We start from the raw sequence: 18,743 nt of genomic DNA on the forward strand, positions 1-18,743 counted from the left end.
GCTTGCAGAAAGGACCCTACCATAACTGTTTTCTGAGAGGCTTCATCCAGCAGATGATGGGAGAAGATGCAGGAACCCACAGCTACACCATAGACTGAGCTTGGGGAGTCTAGTGGAGGATGGGAAAAAGGAAAGAGGGATCTGGAGGGGTCAAAGGCTCCACAAGAAGACCTACAGAGTAAACTAACCTGAGCCAACAAATGAAGACCATGTACAGGGTAGACCTAGACCCCCTACACATATGTGCCGCCTGGTCCTCATGTGGGGCTGCCTTTGACTCTGTTGCCTGACTTTAGATCTCTTTCCCTTAGCTGGGCTGCCTTGTCAGGCTTCAATAGAGAGAATATGTTTAGTCCTGCTATGAGTTGAGGTGCTAGGGTGGATTGGTACCACTTGGGGGGCCTCCCCTTCTCTGAGAAGGAGAGGGATGAGAGGAGGAGGCATGAGCATGTGACTGGGAGGAGAGGAGGGAGGGGCCTAGGATCAGGCTATAAAGTGATTAAACAAATAAATAAAGGGGGAAAAGATTTAAAAAGTAATGGATTAATTTTCAGACATAACAATGAGTCAGTGGCATGGTTACTGCTGGTCAGTATTATGTAAGTCTACTAGGAAAAAAAGAATGAAAAAGACAAAAAACACAAAAAGTGACTCTTAGGAAAAGAGCAGTAGGAAGCTTAAAGCTACTGCTAAAACATGTGGAAAAGAAGAGGCTGCAATTCGTAATTAGATGCTTGTCAGGCTTCTAGTCTCCTGCTATGCATTAGAATAGAAAAGATGTCCTCAGGACAAGATCCCATCTAGCTAAGCCTCCAGTAAAAAAAAGAGCCCAGTGGGCTTTTCTGTTCTTACATAGTATACAATCAGTGAAACTCTTCTGGCTTTTGCTCTGGTGCCCTTCCTTATGTCTTCTGTCTCTGATGGTCTCAGCCCATTCTTTCAAGGTTTCACTGAGTTATTTGTAGATGTTGTTATCCAATAGGGAGCTCATAGTGGATAAAAAAGTAGCCATACCAAATGATTTTCTATTAAGCCTATGTAAAAGATACAATTAGTGGAATAATAGAGGAAGCTCAATTCAGAGTGACCCACGCAGTACCTCAGCAATGGGGTTGGGTTGAGGTGGAGCCAGGAAGTAGAATAGAACTATTGGTTTCATCCACTTTCTTTCTAAGATGTGCCGTGACCATCCATGCAGATGCCTCTTTTCCCAATAGTAAGACTCCTTCATGTCCTGGTACTAAGAACAATCCTCCTCAGTACAGAATTGTTGAGGACCAGCAAAAGAGATTAGATTTCCAGATTTTTATTTTCTTTCTTCACATTTTTTTTCTTTCTTTTTCCTGGTTATATGGAGAAAACAATAGAGGTTAACAAGATAGTCCTAATACTTGAAGTATTAAATATTCCACCAAGCAAGGATTCTAAGATCTTAACTTTTAGGCACTGTGGAGACACACCATAATCAGTTTAAGAAAAAGGATATAGAAGCATTCCTTTAATGTAGGAAGACATGAAGGTTCATGTGTCGGTGGTGGAAGTAGAAAAGACCAATGAGGTTTTCTCATGCATCCTAGGCTGGCCCAGAATGACCTAAAAATGATCTTCCTGCTTCTATCTGCAAAGTGCTGGATTACAGGAGTACACTACGATGGCAGTTTTAAGCAGTCTTAGGTCTTGAGGCCAAAGCTTCATGCATGCAAGACAAATGCTCTACCAGGAGAGTTTCAAGCCCAGTTCCAGCATAGTGGTCTTGAGTTAAGCATTGTGTGTTATGTATTAAGGTGAAATAAACACAACCATAGAAGAAAGCTCACTTTTAACAGAGGCACTTGTCAGAATTCCTCACAGAAGAGATAGAATCATCATGCTCACCTCTGTGCCTTTTCTTTCTAACCCCAACAAACAGCATATTAAACAGGAATTGCAAAATACAGAGGTGGCTCCATTTCTCTTTACCGTATTCTCCACCTTATTCCTGTTCTTTTTTTCATCTCCAGACCAAAATTCAAACTTCCAGCTTTCTTGTCCCCTACTCCAATTCCCTGTGTATGCTCCTGAAACAACCTGATTATTTCCTTTTCATCAGGCCATCTATACTCAAATTCATTTCCTATTTGTTGCCAGTGTTCTCCATGCTAAATTTAACAGCTCTTGAAACATTAGTGCATGTGCATATCAAAGAGCATTATGAGCACACTCTCACTAGTGATTGATTTTTTTCTACTCCTTCTTGACAGATTGCTGAAACTATGCTTTATCAGATACAGCGATAGGGCCACAGCTTTAACCAAGGCTTCTTGCTCCTTCACTGGGCAACTATTTCACTATTCTGGCCTCCTGAGTCCTGTATAATACAACTGTTGTTATTTTGGTCTTAGAGTCTTCAGATAAGTGATGTATTATTATCTCCCTCAACCTTCATGCAATGTACTAAAGACTCCCTTGAGTGGAATATCCCCAAATCTTTTAAATTTTTATGACAGATTTGTTTGATGTTTTTGTTTTCATCCCACCTTATGTCACATGAGTCTGTTGTTCCTAACATGCCCACTATCATCTTAATTGAAGAAGCTGTGGTCATCCATCCTCAACATGCCTTCATTAGGTCATGTGTGTTGACATTTCCTCACAGAAGGGATGAATGGAGAGGGTAATTTGACTCTCTCCTGTTATTCCAGCTATGCCTTCCCTCCTGCCCACATCTATCTGCCCCCTCAACTAGAGGTATGTAATAATAGAAACATATGGTTTTGTTACCAGTGGTCAGTGTCTGGGTTGTGGTTTCCAGGCCCTTAGAGTTGAAAAAGGCACACCCAGACTGCAAAGAGGCAAGGCAACTTAATTCATAAGCAAAGCAATGGTGCAGATCAGATATTATATTGCCAAGAAAGACACCAGGCCAATTGAGTGAGAAAGTATTCAAGGGCCCCAGATAACTGCCTGGGATCATCTTTTTTTAATGGAGTCTAAAGTGAGGAAGGGCTGGCTATTTAGGAACATTTCTTATATTGTTGTCTCTTTTGCATCAGATTTGGACTACATGAACATTTCTCTACTTTGCATGGCCCTTACCATACATAAATCATATGCATGCCAAATTATGCATAGACATTAAATGATAAATAAAAAAGTTCATCCAGTGTACACAGTTTTTGTACACCAAATACTAGTCCGGGCTGATAGGACCCTTCATCCCCATAGCCAGATATATCCAGGAATATATTTGGATAGCTAATGTCCATTAAAGAAGAGTCACTGATGGCTGTCAGGGGAATATAGATTTATTCCACAGTTTGGAGTGAAAGGAGGACACAGCTCGATATGAGGGGGCGTGCCCTGGGTTATTAGGTTTGTTCTAAGGAGAGGAATACGTGTACATAGTCCATGCAGTGAGGGGCATAGGTTGCTGGATACATTATTAGAAAAAGGAAGTGTGTATATCTCAAACCAAATGGAGTCCCAGATTGCTAAGCTATTTCCTTTGCTTGCCTGCCTCAGTTTCAAGTGGTGCTACAGTATATGGGAAGTAAAAGACTCACCTAATGGGAATTCATCACGCAATTTCAAGAGGTAATTACCTATACCAGGGTGAGACTTATCACTGATGCAACTGCTTTGGGATCAGGCACACTACCATAATTGACTTCTTACTCACATTTCTGTAAACAAAACCTATGAATCTATTGGCTCACCAAGTTGGACTTGGGTAGAATCTTTCCTTTGGTTGTTTTGTTGGCCTCCTGCTTAGGCTGATTAGACATTTTTCCTGTTGTTGCACTTGTGTCACTCAGACTAAAACGGGTCTCAGTTAAACACAATTATTCAGAAGCATCCTGCCAGTCCCTTTGTTGATTTGCATTCTGGAGGGGATATTTAATATCCTAAAATTGAATCAATGTTTCTGCAGAAACTGACTGCCTTCCCAGCATCTCTCCCAGTGGGAGGCATTGTCCCAGTTGTTTCTTGGATATGGCCCTATCCCCATCCATACACATACCATGCTGTATGTATGGTTTGAGGAGGTTCTTGCCCAATCCTAGAGGAGGATGTGAAAGCCAGTCAACAGGTGGCCGGAAATGTCTGAACGGTGAGTCTTTGATCTGGGTCTGGTAGATGAGCTGAGCTGTGCAACTTCAGATAGATGCACCGTAAATGATTGTTTCCAAGCTGGACTTGGATCTACTTGGAGACAGGCTGTCTTAGGAAGCGTATCTGTTGCTGTGATAAAACACCGTAACCAAAACAACTTGAGGAGGAAAGTGTTTGTTTCATCTTACCTCTTACCACTGTATAGTCCATCATTCAGGGAAGTCTGGGCAGAGACTAAAAGCAGGAATCTGGAGGCAGACTGAAGCTGAAGCCATAGGAGAGTGCTACTTACTAACACATTCCCCAAGGCTTGTTCAGCCTGCTTTCTTGTAGCACACAGGACCACCAGCCTCGGGTTGTTGCTGCCCACCGTGAACCAGGCCTTCCCACATCAATCAAGAAAGCATACCACAGACCTGGCTACAAGCCAGTCTGGAGGTGGGGGTGGGGGTGGAGGTGGGGGGAAAAGCACTTTCTCAAATGAAGTCCCCTCTTCTAAAATGTCTCTAGCTTGTGTCAAGTTGATGTGAAACTAGCTAGCTCTCAATAGGTGACTCTCAAGTGTTCTTGGAAAATGGGGTCAGCCCAGAAGCAGAGTCAAGATACAAAGAATAAAACTAGAGCCCAGCGCATTGCTATGCGTTTGCAAGCATATCTGAGGTCAGATGGGATCTGGGGAGTATGAGTCATGAAACACAGTTCACTGCCCTGTATAGACAAGTCAATTTCAAACAAGTTTTTTGTTCTTTGAGACTGAAAGAATCATATTAATAAAAGATTACATGGTACAGTTAAAAAAAACCCAATTAATAAAAGATTATAGTACAGTAAAGAACTTGAGAAAGAATATTAAAGACTATTTGGGTTGGTTCTGATCCAAGTTTATAGGTAATTTCCTGGTCCCATTTGACCCATCAATATAAGGAACACCTCCTTGCCCTATATCAGAGGAAATACACATGGCTTCCTTAAAGCAGCTTTCAAGAAAACCTGGACGACATCACATTAATATGACATATAAATTCTGCTAGTCTTTTGTTTCCAAAACAAATGAGATTTCAAGATGCTGCAGAGATGCAGAAGTGGTCTGACTCTCAAGAACTGGACAGTAGCATCATTTGTACACCTGAATCAGAAACCTACTATGCAACATGCTCTTAAGGCATGTCACTGAATGAATGTGTGAGTGACTAAAGATATTTCACAGCTGAATCAATGCAGTAAAATGATGGAGAGATGAATAAAATACTGTGTAAGCCGACACCTCTGCAAAAGCAAGTTTTACTAATTGTATTAATATGTACATGGAGATTTCCCCTGGCTACTGTGAGGATGGTCTTAAAAATGGTCAGTGTCCTGGCAAGTACGCTAACCCAACCACAGCCATCCACAAAGCCCCAGAGCCATCCCTACAGAACACTTGTTTTCCTAAAATGTTGGCATAGCTAACAACACAGTCATTCATGAAATGCCATAGATAAGCCAGGCAGGAATAAAAACCCTCAAGTCCTCTCAGATGGAGTGTCATCTGTCTGTTCTTGCAGAGAAGCTCCTGCCCAAGCGTGAGGCAGTGCAGTGGCCCCTTGCAAATGATCTCAGCTTACTCTGCCTTAGAAGATTTAGTTCATTTTTACAAATGGAAATAATAAGCCCAGAGGAAAGATTATAAAAATGAATCTGTAAACACCGAAATTGAATGTAATCGTCGGCAAGCCATAGCTTAGACTAATGAAGAATAAATTATGCTGCAATGCAAAATAAGATTTGTTTCTCAGCATGAATGTTGGCAGGAAATGCCCATGTGACTCTGCATGTAAGGATAAAAGTGGGTGAGATGCTGAAAAATGGTCTCCTGTTTGTGAAGGATCACAGGTCGGCTGCCTCAGCTGGGACATAGTGGAAACATTTACAACTCCTATGCAACAGCCACAGTTATTGCTCAAAGTCTTTCTCAAATTTTCACTCCTTCCTTCTTTTCTGCTTACAGAGGACATGGACTTTGTGAGCTTCCTGGGGTTCATTTCACCCATATTTTCAAAATCTGCATGCCATCATTCCCCCCAAAAGACACCACTCCTATGGGTTTTGATTTTAGAGCCAGGGATTTATTGCCAGATTTTAGAGCCAGGGCCACTTATTGTCACAATGTCTTTTATCCTTTGATTTCCAGTTGAATTACAAATTCAGTTCAGCTGACACCATCTATTAGGCCAGTTAATGATATGCTATCATATGTTGTGTATTTGCTAACTAGAACATTAACTTTTAAGCTCTATTTTGCAGGCTTTCCTTATTTGAACTACATTTCTACTCTGTGTATCTGAGATACCTGCACCTAGTTAGTGTTCTGGGTTTTTTGTTGTTGTTGTTGTTTTGATTTTGGTTTTTGTTTTGTTGTTGTTTTGGTTTTTCGAGACAGGATCTTTCTGTGTACGCTTGGCTGTCCTGGGCTTGCTTTGTAGACCAGGCTGGCCTCGAACTCACAGAGATCCATCTGCCTCTGCCTCCCGAGTACTGGGATTAAAGGTGTGTGCCATCATGCCTGGCTGTGTTTTGGGTTTTTAATGAAAGCCTGCCACACAGACTCTGGTCTCTGTCATCTATGCCTTGTTCTTGTCCTTAATCCTGATCCCTGAGCTTAGTCCACTATGAGGCAGAGGACTAACTTTTGTGTAGGCATTCCATTATCATCTGAACCAGGGCGTGGCAACCGGTCTCTGTGGTGGTTATCACCATCTTATCTACGTGCTCTCGAATAGAGCTATGACAAAAGAAGCCATATGGAGGTGACACAGAGTGTCTTCAAGGGCAGATCACAAAGTCAAGGTGACTTTTCCCTTGCTCTGTTTGGGGTTACATCATCTGTCAGATGCTGGCTGACATGCTGTGAGGACAATCAAGGACTCTCATGGAGAGAGGACCTGAGGCATCCAGCCTACATCTAGCATTCGATTCCTGCCAATAATTTGTCAAATGTGAGCATGAGTCACACTGGAAGAGGGTTCCATAGTCCCAGTCAAGACTTCAAAGGACCGCAGGCTGGGCCAAATTTTAGACTACAGTGCTTTGATACCCCACAATACAAAATGTTACCCATTTAAAATTTTATTCTCTTCATAGGGGAAGGCAATACCCAATGGGGCAGCACATTTGCATTAGGGATCTTAGGGCTTGGCACAGATATTGGTGTCTCCCTTTTGTGGGTGGCCACTATCTCCCGCAGCTCACTGCAGCCTGGCCTCCATCTTCTCAGCCATGAATAGGTGAGAAAGGAGGCCGAGCACCTTTCAGCAGGAAAACATAAGTATGTAGCCTTCAGTAACCTTACAGGACATATGTAACATTGGTGTATGTGTTAACTATGGAATTTTGCCCTAGGAAAGAGCTCTCTTAAAAGGCCCCATCTTCTTCAAATTCTTCTTCCGTTAGCATTTGACTTAACCCAATCCCCTTCTATTAAAAAAAAAAAAAAAAAAAAAAAAAAAAAAAAAAAAAAAAAGCTGTTCATAATCTTCATAGAGGAGGAAGTCTAAAAATTGAAAAATTTAACTCGGCAATTGCATTTTGTTTTCAGTGCCTAAAAGACTCTATATGCATACTTTACGAGCCCAAGACTTTTCATATCCACCTTCAAAGAGACTATCCTGCACATGCATTGGTGGCCAATCGATGGCAATTGAAAGTGAAATGCCTTCCATACATCACCCTCTGTGAAAACTGCTCTTCCCTCAACTGAAGCCACAAGACTTGGACCTATAAACTGAGTGTGACAGTGGCACTAGGTAAGGTTTGGGTTCAGTGTGCCCTCCACAACTCACCAATTCAAGCCCAGGCTTATCATTGTACTTAGGCTGTAAATGTGTCCAAAGACCTATCCGTACTACAGTCCAGAAGACATCAAAATGGATGACAACTGGAATGGGAAGAAAATCATCTCCTGGCCTGTAAACCCAACTTGATCCATGGGACAATGACAGACAATAAATGTGGAGCTACATGAAGTCATTTATATAGGTACTTTATGAGGATAATAGCTGAGAGAAAGGCTGTCCATGCCTGAGGTGCAGTCATGGTTTATAGAAATGAGTGTGCCGCCTAGTTCTTTCTCCATATCTCCCTGTTGCATTCATCACAGGAGAAACTGAGTTAGTGATTTCTAATCATGCATAAGCATATAAATATATGCCTTTCTTTCTGAGAACTGAAATGAACTCGAAATTTTGCTTTTTGCTCTCTTTATACTAATTAATGTGTTTTTATTGCATCCCATTTATACTTAATGATGCATCCAACAGCACTACAAATTGAAGATGTAAATGATGTTATATTTTTTATAGGTTTAGCTTTTTTTTTTTTAACCTTGTAATATGTCATGGAGAAATAAAATGAAATTATCAGGCTTGGTTCATTTCCTAGGTTAGAAAAGAACACTTTGCAACTTTCTTCCTTAATTGAAAGTTTGGTTCCTTCGTGGTCCTACTTAATTCCTTTAAGCCCATTCAGCCAGCCGGAGAGGCATTTGAGCAAGTCATTACCACATGTGAATGCATTAGCTCAGAAATTGATTAATCCATCATGTGAATGTTTCCAACTATGCCAAGGCAGACAACAAAATTCTAATGAAAACCCATTGTACATGGTGAGGGACAGCACCCTTTTCAATCAATCTGAAGGCCTCAGTTAACCTTTCTTGGAGTTGGTTCTGTTGTGCTCTGTAGTTTAACAAGATTGAAGACGTGACTGAGTCAAATGAAGCCGAATAGTGCCTGCGCAGCAGGGCAGACCTGGTCTGGGATGGTAGGTGGCTGGAGTGAGAGAAGAAACACTCCATGCAGTTTCCAAAAAGGTTGCCTTCCTTAATAGATGCAAAACTAAATACCTCACTCGTACTCTTCTCTCTTTTCTTCTTTCCTTTTTAAGTAACCAGCTTGGTAAAAAATCTTCTTACATTCTGCATTTATACTAGGAAGGATGCCTACAAACATTCATCATTCTAGCCTGATTTATAAGAAAGAATTCGTTACAACAAGGTAATATTGTCTACTTTATTGATGTAGGAAAAGACAAAAAAAAGGGGGAAGGAACTGCTCAAGGTCACAAAAATATGAGGCTCAAACATGGTTATATGCTATACAATAATCTGCTAAAGAGTATGTATTTACTTCCATTTTATAAAAAAGAAAGACATAGATATTAAGCACAAAATTGGCATTTGAATCTCAACTCTGAATCTAAAGTGTAGATCAATATGTACTACCATTTCTGAGTGCTTTTCTAAAACTAAGAACTCAGGTAATCCTGTGCACCATTGTGGGGGATGAAGGAAATATCAATATTTTAGAATCAGGGTTATTCAGGATCTATATAATTATAGATTTCTTCCCCACCCTCTAAGAAACACATATGCCTCCAACTTTACACAATAAAAATTGTTGCTAAATATTTTTTCTTATTTTTGGTAGGTGATAATTAATAAAATCAAAACCATTTAAAAGTACATGTCAAAATATTTTAAAACAAAAATAAAGATATAGCCATACAACCTAAATTATCACTAAACTGAAAATAAATCTTAGTGTTTCACTTATCTCTTACTTCTTTTTATTGTTTATAAGATTAGAAACACATTAAAGAATTCTCAAAATTAATTTAATGAAGAGCCCACAATTTCATGCAATCTAATGGTATATATATAAACATGTATAAACTATTGGCCAGGCTATACCAACTCTGCCTTATAACATGACATCATCAAAGCAGAGTAGAATCAACACAAGAGATGGTGTAGAGTGTTATGCCAAGATATAACCATCATAACTGAAGCTTGACAAAAGTGAAATTACAAGTCACATGAATAAACATGATTATATGATTAATTGTGGTCACTGGCAGTGATTTGGAGTAGAACATCTCAAACTCTGTGCCAAAATAAATATCAGATGACTCAAAAATTTATTTATTTCCTTTTATTTAAGTAATTTATTCAGACTACATCTCAATTGTTATCCCTCACTTGTATCTTCCCATTCCCTACTCCCTTCCCCTTTCACCCTATTCCCCTCCACTAGGTCTAGGTCACAGCCTATCAAGTCTCATCCTGGTAGCCTGCTTACCCTTCCTCTGAGTGTGACCAGGCCTCCCCACCAAGGGGAAGTGGTCAAATAGGGGCACCAGAGTCAGTCTCTGCTCTTCACAGATCAAAACTCAAGTGACAGCATATGCTGGCAAAGATATGGAGAAAGGGGAACACTCTTTCATTGCTGGTGGGAGGGCAAACTAGTACAACCACTTTGGAAAATCAATTTTGTGCTTTCTCAGAAAACTGGAAATAGGGCTTCCTTAAGACCCAGCTATTCCACTCCTTGGAATATACCCAAAAGATGCTCCACCACACAACAAAGGACATATGCTCATCTATGTCCATAGCAGCCTTATTTGTAATAGCCAGAATCTGGAAACAACCTAGATGTCCCTCAGTCAAAAAATGGATAAAGAAACTGTGGTCAGTTCACACTGTGGTATACTACTCAGCTATTAGAAACAGAAATTTATTTCAGACAGAGAGAGAGAGAGAGAGAGAGAGAGAGAGAGAGAGAGAGAGAGAGAGAGAGAGAGAGACAGAGAGAGAGACAGAGAGAGAGACAGAGAGACAGAGAGACACAGAGACACAGAGAGAATGAGAGAATGAGAGAGATTACATTCTGTACAAAGCATATGCATTACACAGAATCGAGATGCTAAAAGTTTAATAAATTTGAAGTGTAAACATGTCTGCTCCAGAGACAAACAAATAACACAGGAAGAAAATGGATAATCTTTTTTAAAAACAAGGATAGTGAAATTAAGAAAACAAGAAATTAATTATTTAGTATAGAAAGAGCAAAATCGATAAAGATAAAGCTATTTAATGGAAATTACAGGCCAAGAACATGAATTTACAATGATTTCAAAATAAAAATATAAGCATCTCATTCATAATAGGTCTTTAGTATTATCCATAACAAGTAATTTAAAATACATCTACAGAAGTTTTCATCTATTGCATGGACAAAGATTTGATAGTTTGACAGCATGATGAATTAGAAACAGATTCTTAAATAGAGTAATTGTTTCCTGTAGAGGCGAAAATGGAAAGTGACCCAGTCTCCAGGAAATTCAGTTTGCTCTTCCTCTTTCTTCTGTCCATTCACTTAAGATTCTCTTCGTCCTTTTGGGTGTTTCTCTGTGTCCCTAGTGTCTGGTTTCTGTTCACATTCCTTTGCCAGTTGGCTCTGAGTTGGTGTCCGTGAATGGGAGATGCTGGAGAGGCCAGAGTGACTCAACCCTGGAAGGTGCACCTAGAGAGACAAGCAATTTAACACTATTATACATCAGTCATGTTTAGTTTCTATTTCTGAGAGTGACTGGTCACTGGCAAGGTCTGATTTGGAAGCTTCTTCTCCTTTTAGAAAACCAGCTTGTGTCACCTCAAACTTGCAAATTTTGTCATGAGAAAAAAAGTTCTTGTGGTATAGAAGCATATTCACTGCTTTGTAGATAACCTATTGCTATCTAGTTACGGATCTCTCAAATGCCTCTTTCTCCTATATATTTCCAAAATATTTTTCTAAACACAGAAAATATCCTTGCCGATGAAAATCAAAATAGCTGGTGCCATTTAATTTGTGAAGTATACTATCCCAGCAAACTGGTAATGTCCCAGCAATGCTCCCTACTGAAGCAGCACGCCATCTGTCCCTCTAGACAGCCAGACCTTGTGTCTGTGTCCGACTGGCTCCCCAGGAACCATCTGCATCTTAGGAAGCCATCAGAAGTCAGCCCGAAGAAGAAGACGCTGAGGACAGAGCTTAGAAATAGGTTCTGAAAGATGTCGGAATCTATCGTGAGCGTTGCAAGAAGTAGGCTTTGAAGAAGAAAATCCTGCATGTAGAAAAACGAGGGGAAATCAGAGTGTATTCAAGGCTGAAAAGGGATTCTGTGTGGCTATAACTCTAACCGGGAAGGGGACAGAAAGAGCTGCACAGATGTGGAAGAGTTGTGGCACAGCTAGACATGATCGAGTCAACTTTGGTGAAGGAACTGGATCTGTCCCCAAGTATATTCCACTGAGCATGGCGACTTAGTGATGCTCAGCAGAAAACAAGATCCCAGTGTTGGAGGCTGGTCTGATGTATTTCGATGCTAATTACTGCTTACTGTCGTTTAATGTATCCCAAATAGTGCTGGGTTACCTTGTCTAAAAACTTATTCCTCTTTGACCAATAAAATGCCCACACACTAGGCAGGCAAATGTGATTGTCGTGGCTAGGTTCGAGAGGATCTTGGGAAGGGAAGCAGGCAGAGAGCAGAAGAGAATCTTGGGAAGAGAGAGGAGAGGTAGAAGGAAGGATGTGGCCAACCATGGGTTAGGCGGAGTAAGAAGCACATGGCTGGAGTGAATAGAGATTTTGGCCCAAATGAAGAACATTAGCAAGTATTTGGGATTATAGATGGGAGACAGCTCGATAAAAATTATAAGAAGCAGATGGCATGGGATTTGGGCAGAGAGGTAGTTTAGGGGGAATTTAATATCTTCCCTGCCCCCAGGTGAACCAAGGCTATTTTAAAATATAACAGGTGTCTGTGTTTTTATTGACTAATAACAGGTTAGAAAATACCACAGTAATAATAATTAGCCTAATAATAAATATGTATTAGACCCTACTTATAGATTAATGGCAGCACCCAACGAAAGATTGCAAATGGCATCATAGTACGTGCTTACAAATTGATGCATAGAAGCAACATGAATAAAATTGAGAAGTCCCTATGAGCATACACAGAGGGAGGAGGTCCCCCTCAGTCACAGTCACAGGGGAGGGGAGTAAGGGGAAAATGGGAGGGAGGGAGGAATGGGAGGATAGAAGGGATGGGATAACCATTGAGATGTAATATGAATAAATTATATATATAACTGAGAAGTCCAGAAACAAGAAATTTCATTTCGTTTTGATCCAGAATTTCGAAGACTTATTTTATAGGAGTCAAGAAATATACTCAAGAATTCACAAAACATAGTGCAAAGGGACAAGCTACTTCAGTCTCATGAGCTAGAGGCAGAGCTTTGAGGTAAATGTCCAGGTCCCCTGTAACTTTCTCAAATCTGGATAAGACAGTGAGGACTTCTGGTGTTTGAAAATAAACTTCTCAGTGCCCATTCATGCGTATAAAGGAGATAGAACTGGAAAAGAGAATTAAAAATTACATTATAATGTTACTACCTTTTACCTGCTTCTCATTGAAGAGGGCTTAATGCTTTATGTAATTACAGTTTTCTGTATAAAATTGTTCTTAAGTTAACTACCTAGAAAACTGTCTATCGATTTCTATTTGAGGTGCTTTTCCATTTTTTGTTGTTTATTTTCTTCCACAATGTGAAGAACTAGATTGAAAGGTAAAGGAAAAGCTGGAAAGGGGGCCTTTTCCTTCCTTCTTTCCTTCCTTCCTTTCTTCCTTCCTTCCTATTTTTATCTCCTTCATCGCTGTCCAACATGAGTGATGCATTTCTTCTCTGGACTTAAAAGCAGCCTACCTCTGGTTGAAATGAATAAAAGTATAAATCAACACCCCTCTGCTGAACACTGAAAACTAAAAGAGAGAAAGGAATTGCTTTTGCTTTTGCACTCACTATATCAAAGTAATTTATGCCAGAAGCACTCTGGCTGTATTCATACATATTCAGTTCTAAATAAAATCAATATCTCTAAACCTGCAATAGCTTTCTTTGTAAAGCTCTTAGAAATAAAAATAAAATTGCTGAGCTCTGGTTCTCTTAGGATTAAATTAGAGGTTTGTTGCCTCACAAAACCACTTGTCCTAACAAAGCCTAAGGTTAAGAGAATGTATTAAATAGCTAAAGGCCATCTACTGACAAGAAATTAAGCAATGAGAGCCCACATCTAAATGGATCAAGGATGGGTTAATTGTGAAGCCTTCAACAGGAAGCAAGGGTCTGAAGCACTTCATAGGGTTGGCACCAATTTGGAAGAAAGGGCTAGTTGGTGAGTATAAGAAAGCTTACCTTTATCCAAAGAGCATCTTGAAGACTGGCTGGTATATTAGGCCCTTGTGTGGTCTTCTGAAAGCTCTCCGGATGACATAGAAAGACATATATACTTTGAGAGGCAAGGTCTAACTATGTAGCTCTAGCTGGCCCAAAACTCACTTTGAAGACTAGCTGGCCTTAAGCTCAGAGATCTGCAGTACAGAACACCACCATTCATGGCTTACTTTCATATTGTTTGTTTGTTTGTTGGAGCAATAGTGACAATTTGCTATGATTGCCCTCTTCTTTCTGTTTGTCACTACTTTATACCCCTGATGACCCTGTAAAATAATGCCATGAGATAGGAGGCTAGGGTACAAAGAGCTGAAGCAATTGTCCAGGACCTCATCACAGGGATTTTACCGGGAGCATTAATTAAGGCTGTCTAGTTCTGCATTACCTGTGCTTAACCTCATCCTAGAACTTCTTTCTAACCCACTAGTCTCAGCATATAGACTCCATTATTAGTAAAACGGCGCCATAAGTAACAGATCCTATTTTATGATCAGAAAACAGGTCTAGAGGTTCAAGTGTCTTACTTCATCTCTGTGTCTGTTTCTATTCCAAGGCCTGTATTCTTCAATTGGAAGAGATTTCAGAAGTGCTGGTAAGAGAGGAAAAACACGAAATAGCCTCTCACCCTTACATGTCTGCACTACCGACTCTCAAATAAACAACACTCTATCAGGTCTTGGTTCTCTTTCCAGCTTCATGCCTGTGCATTCTACCAGTTAACAGCATTAAACTGAGAAAGAAGCTAGCACTCTGAAGTCAAGTCTAATGCAATGAGAATGAAAAAAAAAATCCCACAGTCACGTATGTGACTGAAACAATTAACTCTGGGCTGGTTACAGTTCCTGATATCAAATTTCACTATATAATGGGGCTGATCCTTACTCAATGATCTGTGGAATTGTCATCATGAATTTGAACCTCAAAGACAACATAGCACATGTAGAAAGCATTTGATGAAGAAATGTTGTCATAATTATTGCTGGTCACATTTCTCATATCTTCCAAACCTTCTCTCCAGCCATCCTATAGGGCAGTCTGCCTCAGAAAGTGGAATGTCATAATACACTCACATTGTGCTGGGTGAGACATCATATGAAAAACAAAACCAGCTGCTGGTTCAGAGGGCAGGTCATCTTAGGGTTTCCTGCAGAAAATGATATAGGACTCAAATTCTAAATTCAATCTTCTAGGTAAATATTGCTATTCTTAGGTCCTGGACAATCTGATAATTTTACTGCTTCTTGGTTTTCCATGCAGGGCAACTGGCTTTGTAATTAATAGGAGAAAATTATCCATAGATATCTTGTCAAAGTAGGATGACAACCAGACAAATCTAATGTCCCTTTCTCTCCAGAGAATGGACTGATACATATATAAATGTTCATTACTTGCTGACAATGGGGCCTTGGATATATAATATGTGAATCAATAATTCACCATTTATTACTTGAATGAATGTCTTTGAAATTGGATCCAATAGCTGATGATTACCCTTAAAGAGATATAAACATCAAGGATAGTTAAGAAGATTTATTCTTAATTAAACTAATCAAAGGTGTATTAATGTTACATCTTATTAATCCCTGGCTCTCAGCCAGGTATTCCCAGGATTTGGGCCTAAGAGTATTAATAAAACAGACTCACACAGATTCACAAAGGAAGTGAGATATTATTTGGAGCAAAGCATAGAAAAGAAGTGTACAGTGTCAAGACTGACAATAGTTACACCAATGGGAATGTTCAAAGAACACAGGAATTGTCTATGGCTTCCTTTTATGGGGTTCAAGAAAAGGAACAGTTGGTTACTAAAGGACAGACCTTTGTGGTTCTATACTTTGACAGACTAGGCTATATATTCATTTTTTATTATTGCCCATGTTCCTTTTCATAATGTATCTGAGGGTTTTTTTTTTAATCATAAAACACATGCAAATTAGTCATATGCATAAAATAGTAAATAGGGGATTTTCCATGCAACTTATGCAGATTTGCATTTTTGTACATGCAGCCAAAGCCAGTTCAAGCTGCATCAGGCTTTCTATTCTTTCTATTCTTTTTCAGTCTCGGATACTGTGGGGATATGCCTATATCAAAATTGTCTAAATATTATTGTTACTAGTAGAGAGAAGAATCTATACTATTGTTTAGAAATAGTTATACGAGTAGCCTGATGCAAGTGGAGGATTGGGAGGGTTCTGTGGTTACTGGATGCATTGTTTGGAACATTTATAACCCAAACCAAATAAAGTCCCAGGTTACTAAGCCATTGTATAAGGTAGCTTGTCTCATTAAGAGTTTCCCTGGAGTATTAGTACTTGCTAAACCCTGAGGAGTTGAAGGATAAAGACTCTGATAGTTCTAATGTACAGTATTACTGTTTGGAAGATGAACATAATGGGTCAGTTAAAAGCAAATCTTGGAGCCATGTTTCTTGGCTTCAAATTGATCTCTATTACTTAGAAACTTTGCTGTCTTACCTGCCTCTAACAGATGGATAATTGATTTATATATAGAGAAAAAAATGGCAAGTTCTCAGAATGATTCCCAACAGTTAAAAAGCAATACATAAATGGTAGATATTTTGTATTGCCAAAGTTAAAGCTCTATATAGTCTTAACAGTTAACTAATCCAATGAACTAATTTTACAGGAGATGCCAGGAGGCCAGAAAAGTAATGAGATATAATAAGTTCTAGCTAGGTCAACTAGCAAAATGTAGTATTTGAAAATATTAGACAGTATATGTGAATATCTTTGTGATTTTTGTATAGCAAATGATAATTTTAGGCAAGAGATAAAAATAGCATTCATAAGAAGGAAACAAATCCACTTTACAGCAAAAAAAATTGTGGGTAGAGAATTATGGTGTTGAAATATGTGATTAATATAGTTCAGTGTACCCTGACACTAAGCCCAACGTGGAAGGAGCTGGAGATCACGTTCAACCTTTGGCCAACGGTTCAATCAATCATGCTGATGTAATAGTTCCTTAATAAAAATCTTTAGACACTGAAGGTCATGAACTTCAAGGACACAAGCAAAATGGCCCAGGTTTTCCTGGATAACATAGGCTCTACATATAGTGCTGCACATTGGCTGAGACACACCGATTCCGAGGAAGAAGTTTTCAATTTGAGATCTTCTGTGATCTTCTATTTGACTATTCTTGTGGCTGGTCCTGACTTGTAGCCTTGTGTGCTATAACAAGACTATAATCACATGGATATTCCTTTTCCAAGTTCTTTAAATCATTCAAAACATCTTTAAATGAGAAGGAAAATCTTATTAGATTTTTACAGTCAGTTGGTAGGAAGCATGGCTGATCTAGGGACCCTAAACTTGAAGCAACTGTGGAAAGATACAGAAGTTTTAGCTAGGAAGCTGCTCTCTATTTGTGAAATTGCTTCCAATTCTAGATATTGTCAGAATTTTATTGTACTATCAATAAACAAATTGGAGATGAAATTAGAATGAAATGTGATTTGAGCCAAATAACTTGTGGCTAAATAGCTATATCTACAAGAACTGAAGGTGAAAATCAATAAGAATTGTGATGGCCTGCACAGAAATCAAGTGTGGGGTGTGATGTGAAAGTGTGTTAGTCAGTACTGGAATAAAACTCCAAGACAACAAGGGAGGAAGGGAAAGATGAGTTTCATAAATGACAATTGTCAAAATATAAATTCTACCCAAGCCACCGAAGTCCAGTGTTGTTTTTTTTCTTTTTTTAATCATAGTTAAGCAACCATGTGGTGGATGAAATATTTACAGTGAGACCTTCAACTTACCCTGTGTTTTATGTTGCAAAATACATCACATCCATGAGTTCATTCAATTAGCATAAAATTCTAGGCAAGTTAAATACAGTGCTGAGAGAGAGTTCATTCCACTATGACGTGAGTATGAAAACTGAGTTTGTTTCCAAGACCCCAAATGTGAACATCAGAGTTAAAGAGGTGGCTTCTCCTCCAAATCACATATCAGGGGATGATGAGATTCAAGTGTTGTAATAGCTGTGAGCCTCAGTTTTCCTACCTGTGAAATAGAAATAACAGTATAACATACATGCTGCTGTACATGCTATCACCACGTGACGCTCATCTACCATATTGTGACACAGCGTGAGGCCCTGACTAAACATGGCTGATAAGTCTTAGACATTCAGACTTCCAAACTGTCAGCTACATGAATGACTTTTCTTTATAGAGTCACTTAGTTCAGGCCATTTGTTATGGAAATGTAAAAAAAAAAAAAACTAAAAAGAACCACTAAATAAATTTTTATTATACTTTTTTATCTGAAGAAAATTTCACAGTGCTAGAGCTCCACTGTCCCTGGTGTGCCTCAAGCATACAAACCTTTCCAGTAACTATTTCTAGGTCTTGGAAATTCTTTCAAATCACATGACCACCAAATCACTGTGTCAGGAAGTCTTTCCCAAGCATCTATCTACAGGAATGTCTGCCTCCTTTTCTGTTTTGTTTTCACTAGGGTACTTATCATTGACATTACATCATGGGCTTTCATGCTTATTGAATGTCCCCATGCTTAAA

Source organism: Acomys russatus, chromosome 17 (genome assembly GCF_903995435.1).
Source record: "Acomys russatus chromosome 17, mAcoRus1.1, whole genome shotgun sequence".
Taxonomy (NCBI): Eukaryota; Metazoa; Chordata; class Mammalia; order Rodentia; family Muridae; genus Acomys; species Acomys russatus.